Below are 16,558 nucleotides of genomic sequence, written 5' to 3'. Positions count from 1 at the left end.
TATGTCTTTATAATTTTTAATTAAAGAGCAGGCTCCGTACTTCAACTCATTTGCTATTAATATTGACTATGTGTTTCCTATTTTCATCATGAATTCCTGTGTAGGGCAAAGAAGGCTCTGTTAGTAAAGGGAATGTTATGTTGCACAGGTTGTGGCTTTAGAATGAGGGGCTTAGTGTAAATTGTTAAGCTTTTCTCAGGAACCTTGATTTGCAATCTTTTCCCTGTGAATTTCTTAAGAAAAAACACTATTGTTTGTGTTGTCAATGATACTAAAATACATCTCAGGACATATCTTTTTTGTATCTATAATCTCATTCTGGGATATTTCCTGCAATCTCAGGCAACATGTACTTTTATTATTGATTGTTGTATGCCCTATTATCTATCTCATGATTATCATAAACAAAACACTTAACATTCCCCATGGTTCTGGGTTCCAGGTGGTGCAGCCCTGCCAAAGAATCCTCCACACTGTGACCCTCTCAGACAGGAGGTGTAGGAACATCTTCACCACACTGTCTATAAGATACCAGCTATTTTCCACATACAAACTAGTTGTTATCTTGTGATTGAATCATGGCATCCAGTCAATAGTGAGTAGATTAGTTATCTGTCATTGGATAACAAGTCATTCTAAAATGTATTCACTCACTGGACCCCTGAGCCAAATCCCCAGCCCTATTTTGTATTTTATTTAGAGAAAGATTCTCACTGAGTTGCTTAACACCTCATCTTTGCTGAAGCTAAAATTGAACTCATAATCTTCCTGCTTCAGACTTCCATGATACTGGGATTACAGAAGTGCACCATTGCATTTGGCTCTGTTCATATATTTAATGCCAGCATTCCCTCTTTGTCTTTTCAACTGTTTTCCTTTTTCTATTTTACATTTCAAATGAATGCAGTATTTCTAATTTTTCTCCAAGAACTGGATGACCAATTAAAGATTTTGGTTTCTCTTTGTGAGCATTTCACATTAGAGAAAAGCAGACAAGTGTAACTTGACAGTTTGAAAAATAAGAACATTTTTTCTCTGCTCTCTGTCTTCCCAGGTATAGACACCTTATCACAATATCTGATTTGAAATTCCTCCTTTAAGATTTTCCTGTGTGATGTGTCCTCATTCTAACGTCCTATATTGTCCTACTTGTGAGTTTCATAACTGCTTAACAAAAGGTTTGAAGAGCCACCATGTCTAAATTCCTTTGAAGTGTCTAGTAAATATCATTCCCGGGTCTCTCCACCATGTCTAAATTCTTTTGGAGTGTCTAGTGAATATCATTCCCTGGGTCTCTCCCTCTAGAGAGCAGTATAAACTATGAAGTGAAGACACTCCAGGGAGTCTCTGATAGCCCTTCAGCTGGCAAGGATCTTTTAGTGATACAGGGCTGGGACACTCTGAAAAATTGAGGTAGAATGAAGACCAATCCCTTCAAATGCAAACTTTTTTTTTTCAATCAAGACATAACTTTCCAAACTTATCAATCAGAGTGGCAGGCAATGAGTTTATTAGAAGTGATGTGAAGGAAGAACAGGGTGACACTCTGACAGAAGAAAGTGTGTTCTCCCTGAAAAGATACTAGCATAGCTCTCTTGAACTTCAGTTTTTCTGAAGATCTATAACAAGATCCCAAAGAGTCCTGACCAGGTACACTTCTTGACTATGGACTGACAGCAGGATAACATCAAACTCTCAAGTATCCTCTGCCATGACAACTTTAGGTTAATTAGGCTTATGTTCACCATTTCTGATTGAATTCTTAAGCATAAACTCTCACAGATTTTATGGTTAGTAAGAATTATCTTTATTTCTCTGAGTTCCAGAATCTGGTCTATAGCAGGGTCACAAAACTCTTCACTTCAAAACTCTTAACTTAAGTTGAAGAATAAACATTATTTTGAAACTGCATTTCTTCAGCAGATAACAGTTTGTTAAGGAATGTAACATATCCTGTCCAGTTAAGCCAGAATTCTCTTGGAAAATAAAGCATGGGGTCAACATGTTGGGCCTATTTATTAATATTACTACATGTTGAAAACAAAACTAGTCTACCACTGAGCTACGTCAGTGTCACCCTTGTCAGAAATAAGGTTGCATGAAGATGCAAATCTCTCAATAAGGCAAAGGCAGTATCTAATTGACATCATATTCTGGAGATAAAAATCATAAAAGAGGGTTCCTTTCAAATGTGCTATGCCACCTTTTCATTAGATGTGGTTTAATTACTATTTTCACTAATTCCAGGAAACCACTTTGAAATCACAAATTTTAACTACCTTCCAGTCTTCAGAGAGTCATGTTCTTCTTGTGTAGATCCTCAGCACCACATAAAAATAAAAAAAATTAAAGCTATTGTGTCCAACTAAAAAAAAAAAAAAAAAAAACACTAACACCAGAAAACTGGGCACACAGGTACAAGCCTATAATCCCAGCTGCTCCGGAGAGCCTATAATCCCAGCTGCTCCGGAGACAGAGGCAGTAGAATCATAAGTTCAAGGCCAACTTCAGCAACTGAAACCCTGCCCCAAAATAAAAAGGGCTGGGGATGTAGTTCAGTGGCAGAGCATCCCTGAGTTCAATCCCTGCCACTGCAAAGAAAGCAAAAGAAAGTGACAAAAAAGTAACACTTAGGATTTGCTCTCAGAAATTTTTCCACAGATTTCAACAAAGTAAGGTACCTCAGACATTAGTTTCTCCTAGTTCTTCTTTTTTTAATCTTTATTTATTTTTAATCTTTATTTATTTATTTTTATGTGGTGCTAAGGATCAAACCTAGTGCCTCATATGTGTGAGGAAAGCACTCTACCACTGAGCTACAGCACACTTCTCTGTGCCTCAATATCGTTATGTCTCAGGGAGGAAACAATTTAAATCACAATCTTCAAAGAACCATATTTTATGTATAAAAATTTAAAATATGGCAAAAGAAATAATTAAATCACATGTAGAGAGCAAATGAGGAAGAGAAGTAATGAAGAAAGAGCAGAAAGATCAATAAATATACAATAGAAAAAAATAGAGAAAAATAAACTAATTAAATGCTGGTTCTTGGGCTGGGGTATAACTCAATAGTACAGTGTGTGCTTACCATGTGTAAGGCCCTGTCTTGATCCCAAGCCCACCTAAAATAAATAAATAAATAAACAAACAAACAAACAAACAAAAACCAAAAAACAACCACTGGTTCTTTGAGAAGACAGAAAATAAGTGGAAATCTCCAGTTGGGCTAATGAGAAAAAAAAAAAAAAGAGAGAGAGAGAACATGCATATTACTAAAATCAGGAAAGAAAAGATGATATCACCATAGTTTGTAGAGATATGAAAAGAATATATGCCAATAAATCCATCAACCTAAATGAAGAGAACAAATTTTCTAGAAAGATACCACCAAACTCACCTACAATGAAAACCTGAATTGAATAGTCACAGGTTTATATTTAAGAAAATTTGTAGCTTGAAAATCTTAAATTTTTTTTCAGATCCAGATAGCTTCACTGGAAAATTCCAACAAACATGTAGGAAAAAAAAATTATACAAATTCTATAAGAAAACTGAATAGGAGGAAATACTTCCTAACTTATTCTGAGGCCAGCATTAACCTGCTATCAAAGCCAGAAAATGACATTACAAGAGGTTGGGATACCCCTCATGAACACAGGTGCAAAATGCTACACAAAATTGTGAGGGTGGTGGGTGATTGTAAAAAGGCTTAGAACCCAGGGCTTCACACTTGCTAAGCTAATGTTCTAATGTGGCTAGGCTAATGCCACATCCTCAGTCCTTTTTATTTTGATACAGGATCTCACTGAGTTACCCAGCCTAGGCTTGAACTTGTGACCCTCCTGCCCCAGAGTAGCTGGGAGTATAAGTGCATGCCACCACATCCAATTCCCAAGCAAAACTTTAATGAATTAATTATAATAATATATAAAATGAATAATACCTCATGACTAAATGAGATTTATGCTAATATTGCAAAGCTGGTTTGCCATTCAAAACACAATGCACATCATTATATTAGCAAACAAATAATAACAATCCAATACCCATTCTTAGTTCAAAAACAAGAACAATAAAAACTTTAGGAATAGAACAGTCTCATTCTGATAAAAGGAATCCAAAAAAAAAAAAACCTACAGTTAACAGCACACATAATAAAAAAAGATAGAATGTTTTACTTTTAATATAAGGAACAAGACAAGGACAACCACTCCCATCATTTCTATCCAACAATATACCAGAGATTCTGCTTAGATTAAAGAGGCAAGACAAAATTGACATTCAAGTGAGAAAGGAAGACTTCAAACTATATTTTTAGATGATGAGATTATCTATATAGAAAAATCCGATGAAATATGCCCCCCAAAAAGCTACTGCTAGAAGGTGAGTTTGGCAAAGCTGCATGATACAAGAGCTAGATACAAAACTGAATTGTTGCTCTATGTTAGTAATGAAAAATTTTATATTGAATTTTTTAAACATACAATAATAACACCAAAAATGTCAAATATTTAAGACAAATTTGAAAGGGATATGCAAGACTTCTACTTTAAAAGATTGCTGAGAGAAATTAAAGAAAATCTAAACAAATGGGAAGAAGTAACATGTTCATTTGGTGGAAGACTCAATGATGTTAAGAAGTCAATTCTCTCCAAGTTGATTCAGAGATTCAATATCTCAGAATCCCAGCAGGCTATTTTGTATAAACAGGTAAGCTGATTATAAACTTCCAATGCATATACAAAGGACCCAGAGCAGTCCAAAAAACTTTGCAAAAGAAAAAATCTGGAATAAAAACACTATTACAAAGGTAAAGTAATTCAGACAATGTCGTACTGATATAAAGATAAACAAGTAGATCATGATACAAAATAGAGGCCAAAATAGACCCATGTACACAGAAAACTGATTTTTGGCAATGGTACAAAGGCAATTCAGCAAAGAGACAATGTCCCTTTTTAACAAATGGTGCTGGAACTAAATACCCATATACAAAAACTTATGAATTTTGACCCCTGCCTTGCACCATATTCAGAAATTAACTCAAAATGGGTCATATACCTAAGTATAAAACCTAAAACAATAAACCTCCTCAAGGAAACAGGAGCTAACTTCTGTGACTTGGGGTCAGGCAAAGAGTTCTTAGATATGATACCAAAAGTGCATTAAAGAACAATTCATAAATTGAATTTCATCAAAATTAAGAACATCTGTTCTTTGAAAGACACTGCTAGGGGAATGTAAAACATGTCAGACTGGGACAAAATATCATAAATCTAATAAGGAATTTGTATCTAGAATATATAAAGAACTCTTAAAACTTAATAAGAAAATCAAATACCTCAATAAATAATAACATATAAGATTTGATTCTTTAAAAAGGAATGGCAAATAAGCACATGAAAATATGCTCAACATCATAATAAGCCAATAGGAAAATGCAAATTAAAATCACAATGAGAGGCTGGGGTTGTGACTCAGTGGCATAGCACTTGCCTTGCACATATAATTTACTGGGTTCAATCCTTAGAACTGCATAAAAATAAATAAATAAAATAAAGGCATTGTGTATATTTCCAACTAATTTTTTTTTTAAATCACATTGACGTAATACTATGTATCTTTTAAAGGACTAAAATTTAAAAAGACTACCATAGTAATATTTAAGATAGAGACTTGGAGCAACTGATTCCTCATTCACTGCTGGTAGGAATGTAAAAGGAAACAACAACTTGGAATACAGTTTGGCAGTTTAAAAAACTAAAAATAAGCATTAGGTGGAATCCCGCCAGCCAAGCCCACACGGACCCTTGGGCCGAGCACGGGATCTCAGAAGGGGAAGGAAGCGGTACAGTCCCATCCCCCACAGCAGCCACTCCACCGAGGCAGTCAGCGGCCACCATCCGGGAAAGCTGAAGGATACACCTCCACTCTCCTTCAGAGTGCAACATCAAAACAGGTCGGTGTCATTCAGCTCATCCCCCAGACAGCGGGAATTCGCATAAAATCTCTCCTAGGCTTGCCAGGAGAGGGAGTATCAAGCTGAGCCTCCATAAAGACTAGGGGGAAACTAGAGACACCTGACCTCCAAGCCCTCCTCCCAGTAGCAGCCAAAACGAAACCTGGCTAGCCAGCGCTGGGGGAGGGGCAAGCAGAAAAAAATCAAAGTGATAGAGTGCCAGGGATCCCAACAGCCTGCAGCAGGACCCGGGAGATCCAGGCCAACTGATTCGCGCGGCCTGCCCTGCGGCTACAGAAGGCGTGGCGCCTCAGTGAAGCCATTAATTAGCAAGCAGGGAGGTTAGGGACTGCCATTAGGTGGAATCCCGCCAGCCAAGCCCACACGGACCCTTGGGCCGAGCACAGGATCTCAGAAGGGGAAGGAAGCGGTACAGTCCCATCCCCCACAGCGGCCACTTCACCGAGGCAGTCAGCGGCCACCATCCGGGAAAGCTGAAGGATACACCGCCACTCTCCTTCAGAGTGCAACATCAAAACAGCGGACACTCCATCCAGGCAGTCAGCGGCCACCATCCGGGAAAGCTGAAGGATACACCACCACTCTCCAACAGCTTGCAACATCAAAACAGCCAGCAGCAGGACCCCGGAGATCCAGGCCAACTGATTCGCGCGGCCTGCCCCGCAGCTACAGAAGGCGTGGCGCCTCAGAGAAGCCGTTAATTAGCAAGCAGGGAGGTTAGGGACTGCCATTAGGTGGATTCCCGCCAGCCAAGCCCACCGCCCACTCCCGGAACAGGCCCAGCGACCTGCCAGCATGGTAGTCACGACACCCCAATTGGAATAGGGACAGAGCAGAGCCGCCTTCCACTCCCAGAACAGGCCCAGAGAGCCGCCAGCGTGGTAGACACGTCACCCCAATTGGAGTAGGGGCACAGCCGCCGCCAGCACCTGCAAGGGAGACTTTTCAAGTATACAAGAGCAACATAAATAAATAGGGGGTAAATTTCAAAACACAACAGTTGCACCAAGCAGAAAGAAACGCGAGCAGTATGAAAAGACAAGGAAAGAAAGCACCACAAGCAATGCAGGTCAACTCAACTTTAGAAGAGGTAATAGCTGCAACAGATGGAATATCAGATAAAGAGTTCAGGATATATATGCTTCAGATGATCTGGAGTCTCAAGGAAGACATGAGACAGCAAAATCAGACAATGAAAGATCACATTGACAAACAAATCCAGGAAGTAAAAGATCAATTTCACAGGGAGATAGAGGTAATGAAAAACAAACAAATAGAAATTCTAGAAATGCAGGAAACAATAAACCAACTTAAAAAGTCAATTGAGAATACTACCAGCAGAGTAGATCACTTAGAAGAGAGAACATCAGACAATGAAGACAAAGTATTTCAACTGGAAAAGAACATAGACAGCTCAGCAATTCTGCTAAGAAACCATGAGCAGAACATCCAAGAATTATGGGACAATAACAAAAGACCAAATTTAAGAGTCATTGGGATACAGGAAGGCACAGAGCTCCATTCCAAAGGAATAAACAGTCTATTCAGTGAAATAATACGAGAAAACTTCCCAGAATTGAAGATTGAGACAGAATCCCAAATCCTAGAAGCCTACAGGACGCCGAATGTGCAAAATCATAAGAGATCCACACCTAGACACATTATAATGAAGATGTCCAACATACAGAATAAGGAGAGAATTTTAAAAGCTGCAAGAGAAAGAAAGCAGATTACATTTAGGGGTAAACCAATCAGGATAACAGCTGATCTCTCAACACAGACTCTGAAAGCTAGAAGATCCTGGAATAACATATTTCAAACACTGAAAGACAATGGGCTCCAACCAACAATCATGTATCCAGCGAAACTAAGCTTCAGGTTAGAAGATGAAATTAAAACCTTCCACAATAAACAAAAGTTAAAAGAATTCGCAGCTAGAAAACCATCTCTTCAAAAGATCCTTGGCAAAACATTACAGGAAGAGGAAATGGAAAATAACACTGAAAACTAACAATGGGAGGTAGGACAGTAAAGGGGGGAAAGTAGTCAAAGAGGATAACAAATCAGGTTTAGTAACATCAATAAACAAATATGGATAGAAGAACAAACCATATCTCAATAATAACCCTAAATGTTAATGGCTTAAACTCACCAATTAAGAGACCCAAGCTAGTAGAATGGATCAAAAAACAAGACCCAACAATATGCTGTCTAAAGGAGACGCATTTGATAGGAAAAGATATACATAGACTGAAGGTGAAAGGTTGGGAAAAATCATATCACTCATATGGACCACGGAAACAAGCAGGAGTGTCCATACTCATATCTAATAAAATAGATTTCAAGCCAAAGCTAATCAAAAGGGATATAGAAGGACACTTCATACTGCTCAAGGGAACCATACACCAACAAGACATAACAATCATAAATATATATGCCCCAAATAATGGTGCAGCTGTGTTCATCAAGCAAACTCTTCTCAAGTTCAAGAGTCTAATAGACCAACATACAATAATCATGGGAGACTTCAACACACCTCTCTCACCACTGGACAGATCTTCCAAACAAAAGTTAAATAAGGAAACTATAGAACTCAATAACACAATTAACAACCTAGACTTAATTGACATATATAGACTATACCACCCAACATCAAGTAGCTACACTTTTTTCTCAGCAGCACATGGAACCTTCTCAAAAATAGACCATATACTATGTCACAGGGCAACTCTTAGACAATACAAAGGGGTAGAGATAATTCCATGCATCTTATCTGATCATAATGGAATGAAACTGAAAATCAATGATAAAAGAAGAAAGGAAAAATCAAGCATCACCTGGAGAATGAACAATAGGTTGCTGAGTGATCAATGGGTTTTAGAAGACATCAAGGAGGAAATTAAAAAATTCCTAGAGTTAAATGAAAACACAGACACAACATATCGGAATCTATGGGACACATTGAAAGCAGTTCTAAGAGGAAAATTCATTGCTTGGAGTTCATTCCTCAAAAAAAGAAAAAACCAACAAATAAATGATCTCATACTTCATCTCAAAATCCTAGAAAAAGAAGAGCAAAACAACAGCAAAAGAAGTAGAAGGCAAGAAATAATTAAAATCAGAGCTGAAATTAATGAAATTGAAACAAAAGAAACAATTGAAAAAATTGACAAAACTAAAAGCTGGTTCTTTGAAAAAATAAATAAAATTGACAGACCCTTAGCCATGCTAACGAAGAGAAGAGAGAGAACCCAAATTACTAGCATACGGGATGAAAAAGGCAATATCACAACAGACACTTCAGAAATACAGAAGATAATCAGAAATTACTTTGAATCCTTATACTCCAATAAAATAGAAGATAGTGAAGGCATAGATAAATTCCTTGAGTCCTATGATCTGCCCAGATTGAACCAGGAGGATATAGACAACCTAAACAGACCAATAACAATAGAGGAAATAGAAGAAGCCATCAGAAGACTACCAACTAAGAACAGCCCAGGACCGGATGGGTATACAGCAGAATTTTACAAAACCTTTAAAGAGGAACTAACACCAATACTTTTCAAGCTATTTCAGGAAATAGAAAAAGATGGAGAACTTCCAAATTCATTCTACGAGGCCAACATCACCCTGATTCCGAAACCAGACAAAGACACTTCAAAGAAGGAAAACTACAGACCAATATCTCTAATGAACCTCAATAAAAATCCTCAATAAAATTCTGGCGAATCGGATTCAAATACATATCAAAAAAATTATACATCATGATCAAGTAGGATTCATCCCTGGGATGCAAGGCTGGTTTAATATACGGAAATCAATAAATGTTATTCACCACATCAATAGACTTAAAAAGAAGAACCATATGATCATCTCAATAGATGCAGAAAAAGCATTCGACAAAGTACAGCATCCCTTTATGTTCAAAACGCTAGAAAAATTAGGGATAACAGGATCATACCTCAACATTGTAAAAGCAATCTATGATAAGCCACAGGCCAGCATCATTCTGAATGGAGAAAAATTGAAGGCATTCCCTCTAAGATCTGGTACAAGACAGGGATGCCCTCTCTCACCACTTCTGTTCAACATAGTCTTCGAAACCCTGGCCAGAGCAATTAGGCAGACGAAAGAAATTAAAGGCATAAAAATAGGAAAAGAAGAACTTAAATTATCACTATTTGCAGATGATATGATTCTATACCTAGCAGACCCAAAAGGGTCTACAAAGAAGCTATTAGAGCTAATAAATGAATTCAGCAAAGTGGCAGGATATAAGATCAACACGCATAAATCAAAGGCATTCCTGTATATCAGGGACAAATCCTCTGAAACGGAAATGAGGACAACTACTCCATTCACAATATCCCCCCAAAAAATAAAATACTTGGGAATCAACCTAACAAAAGAGGTGAAAGATTTATACAATGAAAATTACAGAACCCTAAAGAAAGACATAGAAGAAGACCTTAGAAGATGGAAAAACATACCCTGCTCATGGATAGGCAGAACTAACATCATCAAAATGGCGATATTACCAAAAGTTCTCTATAAGTTCAATGCAATGCCAATCAAAATCCCAACAGCATATCTTGTAGAAATAGATAAAAGAATCATGAAATTCATATGGAATAATAAAAGACCCAGAATAGCAAAAACAATACTAAGCAGGAAGTGTGAATCAGGCGGTATAGCGATACCAGACTTCAAACTATACTACAGAGCAATAGTAACAAAAACAGCATGGTACTGGTACCAAAACAGGTAGGTGGACCAATGGTACAGAATAGAGGACACAGTAACCAATCCACAAAACTACAACTATCTTATATTTGATAAAGGGGCTAAAAGCATGCAATGGAGGAAGGATAGCATCTTCAACAAATGGTGCTGGGAAAACTGGAAATCCATTTGCACCAAAATGAATCTGAATCCCTATCTCTCGCCGTGCACAAAAGTTAACTCAAAATGGATCAAGGAGCTTGATATTAAATGAGAGACACGGCATCTGATAGAAGAAAAAGTTCGTTATGATCTACACGCTGTGGGATCGGGCTCCAAATTCCTCAATAGGACACCCATAGCACTAGAGTTAACAAATAGAATCAACAAATGGGACTTACTCAAACTAAAAAGTTTTTTCTCAGCAAAAGAAACAATAAGAGAGATAAACAGGGAGCCTACATCCTGGGAACAAATCTTTACTCCACACACTTCAGATAGAGCCCTAATAACCAGAATATACAAAGAACTCAAAAAATTAGACAATAAGATAACAAATAACCCAATCAATAAATGGGCCAAGGACCTGAACAGACACTTCTCAGAGGAGGACATACAATCAATCAACAAGTACATGAAAAAATGCTCACCATCGCTAGCAGTCAGAGAAATGCAAATCAAAACTACCCTAAGATACCATCTCACTCCAGTAAGACTGGCAGCCATTAGGAAGTCAAACAACAATAAGTGCTGGAGAGGATGCGGGGAAAAGGGCACTCTTGTTCATTGCTGGTGGGACTGCAAATTGGTGCAGCCAATTTGGAAAGCAGTATGGAGATTTCTCGGAAAGCTGGGAATGGAACCACCATTTGACCCAGCTATTCCCCTTCTCGGTCTATTCCCTAAAGCCCTAACAAGAGCATGCTACAGGGACACTGCTACATTGATGTTCATAGCAGCTCAATTCACGATAGCAAGACTGTGGAACCAGCCTAGATGCCCTTCAATAGATGAATGGATAAAAAAAATGTGGCATTTATACACTATGGAGTATTACTCTGCATTAAAAAATGACAAAATCATAGAATTTGGAGGGAAATGAATTGCATTAGAGCAGATTATGCTAAGTGAAGCTAGTCAATCTTTAAAAAACAAATACCAAATGACTCCTTTGATATAAGGGGTTTAAACAAGGACAGGGTAGGGACGAAGAGCTTGAGAAGAAGATTTACATTAAACAGGGATGAGAGGTGGGAGGGAAAGGGAGTGAGAAGGGAAATTGCATGGAAATGGAAGGCGATCCTCAGGGTTATACAAAATGTCATATAAGAGGAAAGGAGGGGTAAGACAAGAGAATACAAATGGAAGAAATGATTTACAGTAGAAGGGGTAGAGAGAGAAAAGGGGAGGGGAGGGGAGGGGAGGGGAGGGGGGATAGTAGACAATAGGACAGACAGCATAATACATCAGACACTAGAAAGGCAATATGTCAATCAATGGAAGGGTAACTGATGTGATACAGCAATTTGTATACGGGGTAAAAGCGGGAGTTCATAATCCACTTGAATCAAACCGTGTAATATGATGTATTAAGAACTATGTAATGTTATGAACGACCAATTAAAAAAAAAAAAAAAACTAAAAATACACCTAGCATATGATCTACTCATTTCACTTCTGGGTATTTACCAAAGAGAAAAGAGAGCCTAAGTCCACACAAAGATCTGTAATACAGTTGTTCAGATGGGTTTTAGTTCTAAGAGCCAAATGCTGGAAACACTCAAATGGCTGTCTGTGGTGAACAGGCACATCCATACAATGGAATACTTTGAGCACTTAAAGGAACAAACTACTGATATAATCAGAAACAGAGACAAATCTCAAAATAATTACACTGAGTGAAAGAGGAGAGAGAGAGAGAGAGAGAGAGAACATGTTTTATAATTCCATTTACATAAAACCCTAGAATAAGCTGATTAACCTACAGTGATAGCAGATCAGTAGGTTGGTGGTTGCCTGGAGAAAGGGACAGAGGACCTTGAGGATAGAAGAACAAAGAAATTTGGGGTGGTGATGGATCTGTTCATTCTCCTCATTGTGATGATGGTTTCTTGGGTGTGCACATGTGTCAGAACTGATTAAATCATACACTTTGAACATGAAGATTTTTGGATGTCAATTAGACTTCAATAAAACTTTCTTTAAAAAGAGCTACCTGAATTTTACAATATCAATTTTAAATTGTCCCTTTTCCATCAGCATACCAAAAATATTTCACTGTAGCAAACTTACTCATGTAACTGCTTCAAATACACCTTTTCTTTTGACATTTACTCCACATAAACACAATTGTAAAAGTAAATTACTGGCTGGGGATGTGGCTCAAGTGGTAACAGGCTTGCCTGGCATTCGCGGGGCACTGGGTTCAATCCTCAGCACCACATAAAAATAAAATAAAGATATTGTGTCCACCAAAAACTAAACAATAAATATTTTAAAAAATTCTCTCTCTCTCTCTCTCTCTCTCCTCCCTCCCTCCCTCCCTCCCTCTCTCTCTCTCTCTCTCTCTCTCTCTCTCTCTCCCTCCCTCCCTCCTTTAAAAAAAAAGTAAATTACTATTGGATAGAAATGTTAACAAATTGGTCTCCCTGGAGTGCACAGTTGTCTGTTTACTGGCTTCAAATGAAGACTGAATGTTTAGCTGAACTACCAGTACTGAAGCCTCAGTCACTGAATACTGAAAACACTACTTTTGCAAGCTGCCCTAAAACAATTCATTAATTCAAATAAATGTTTACTGCACATGTGCTCTCTGTATGCCACTGTTGAAAGGGCTTGATTTCATGCATAATGGACAGTACCAAACTACAAAGTTATTCCATGTCTTCTTTTGAATAATATGTAAGATTTAGAAACACTTAAATCACATGATGAAAGAATAGCAATGGAAACAGGCCACAGACAGCCAAGAACAGTGACTCTCCTAATTAAAGGTTAAAATAATAAATTTCAATGATAATATGACTGAAGAATTGTATCCTAACAGCTTAATTCCAACATTACAAGTATTTCTCATATCTTAAGTGAACTCAGAACAAAGATTACAAATTACTACCTCACACAGTGAGTATGAAGTCTGCCAGCTCTAAGAGGTCATTCTGGCTTAGATATATGAAAGGATGTGAAAAGACAGACCCCAAATGATTTTTTTATAAAAATAACAAATAGGAAGTTTTAAATGAATTCTCTAACAGCTGGTATCAAAGATAATCCTCTGTAGCAGCATATTCTTCATTACTGAGTTCAGTTAATTGGACCAAGAATGGAAATTACTATATCTTATAGAAGATACAAGCTCTGCCACAATATACAAGACATTTTACAGCTTAGCAAGGGAGTCCATTTGAAAATTTTCCACTATCTTTTTCCCTTGAAATGATACTATCCTTTAAGGTTGTTTCTCTAAAAGAACCCAACATCTGCTCCATTTGTATACAAGGAATTTAAGCATTTTCTACTGTCATGTATAACTGATCATAACTAATGAATAATTAAAAAAAGAATCCAACGAACCCATGCCAGGTACACAAAAATCTATAAAAATCCCTTGTTAGCAATAACTATGGATGGCATGTGCTTCTGATTCACTTAGAAAGTCACTCTTCTTCTAATTTTCTTCAGGTTTTTCAGAACTGTCATGTTTTGTGTTCTCAAAGATGGAGTTTTGCTAAACAATAAGCTTTTAGTAAATTTTGACTGACATGATTCCTCTGCATGTGTTCTAAACACATCCTACCCAAATTCATATCTACATTAAACACTACTAATCCTGAGTGTTCAGTAACCATGGAATGCAGAACACGAGTTCTGAAAGCACAATATCCAAGTATTCTCATCTTCATGGAGAAGCAGTATCCACTAAACAAAAGATGAAACAAACCATAATATTCAGTTATTGCATCTTCTATTTATTGATTTTTGGAGTTTTAGAAATGCCAATGGTTTGCTTTAGGTAAATTGGTGAAAAAAGCAAAGACATTTAACCACTTTTAATTAAAATTATGAAACTTTACATCTCACCTCTGAAACTGATTTTAATTAAAATTGTGAAATAATACCTGCTACAGCTTGAGTTCCATTGAAGCTAAGAGCCAATTTGTGGTTCCTCAAGAGACATCCAATGTCAATTACTGCCCTCCTGTTGCATTTTACCTTGAAGAAAAACACTGTTTCATGGAGTAAGATCTACTTGTAATTTGTAATGTGCTTGGCACTGTGCTTACCAGTTTATATGCAGCAGCTGTGCTCATCCTCAAAACAATGCTACAATGGAGAATAATTTAGAAAGGTAGAATGTAACTGACCTTAAATAACTTGTCCAAGGTCACTGAACTACTTCCCATTACTGACAACACAGAGTATATCTTAAACCTTTTAACAAGAGGGCCCCAAATTGGACCAAACCTGCCAGAGAAATTGGATCCATCTCATCATGAGTAATTCCCATTTAATCTCAGTACAGTTATTTTTCTCTAATTCACCTTAATCTGACCATTTGCCTTGGCATGGAGGAGAAACAACATAGTGGCAGAGCTGGGTGTGTGCAACAATTTATCTTCCAAGTTTTGGCTTTCAGCTAGCCTTTATTGTTATATCTAGGAAAGTTAGGCAAGATCAAGATCCTTAGTAAAATGACATTATAGAGTGGCCTTACCAGCAGTATTATTATTAATCCTGACCATGTTTAAAGTGACATTAAATATTCAAGACAATGCTGATCTTAACTGTAGCAGTTTTTATCACATAAGCAAATGATTCCTGCCATGTTATAACAAATACGATACATAAATGAGTAATTTATACTTCATTCCTCCAAAAATGACTTTGTATTTCATTAATGAAAACATAGAACAGTGATTTGTTTGTGCAACTGAGTATTAAACCCAAGGCCTCACACATGTGAGGGAAGCCACATCCCCAGCCAAGAATGCTTGTTTTTGAATGATGCTGTTGGCGTAACAGTGTAGTGCCAGTCCAGCCTGACCACTGTCCTCTGACAAAAATTTTTATTTAACTGCTAAACACACTGATGTTTCATGGATAACATCAAGAAAAGTAGTTTACAGAAACCACATAACTTCCACCCTTTTAGAATTGCTGTACAATATTGTGTTCTCTTTGAGATGCATAAAGAAATTTAAATTCACACTTCACTAGCATAGGAGCAAGAACAGCATCTACTGTTCTTTGTCCATTAAGAAAGATTGTTCAACCAGGTTGGTGGAACACACCTGTAATCCCAATGGCTTGTAAACCTGAAGCAGGAGGACTGCAAGTTCAAACCCAGCCTTAGCAATTTAGTGTGGCTTTAAGCAACTTAACAAAACTCTGTCTGAAGAAAAAGAAAAAAGTTGGGGATGTGGCTCAGTGGTTGAGCACTGTGGGCTCAATTCCTAGTACAAAAATAGGCAGAAAACAAAAAACTCAATAAGCTACACTGTATAAAATGAATTTTAATTACTTTTTCTAGGAGCTGATTAGGGTACCTCTGAAAATCCATGCTGGAAAGTCATAGCAAAGAAAATAACCAGTCTCTAGAGGGGAATAGTCACAAAAACATAACATCTGGACAGTCACATCCCAAACAAAGCTGGTCTAAATGTGAACTCTGTTTACTTTCTGCATTCTAGTCTACTCACTTGTGAACCTTGTTCTTGCACAGAAATGCTGTCATCATGGGCTATTCACGTCACAAACTTCTGAAGTATTCTCAACTTTACTATTCAGATCTCAACAATTACCCAAGCCAGAGAGGGATGGTGGGAGTGCGGTGGTGAGTCGCTGAGCCCG

This window comes from Urocitellus parryii, chromosome 16 (genome assembly GCF_045843805.1).
Source record: "Urocitellus parryii isolate mUroPar1 chromosome 16, mUroPar1.hap1, whole genome shotgun sequence".
In the NCBI taxonomy this organism is placed as follows: Eukaryota; Metazoa; Chordata; class Mammalia; order Rodentia; family Sciuridae; genus Urocitellus; species Urocitellus parryii.
This window is presented reverse-complemented; position numbering follows the sequence as displayed.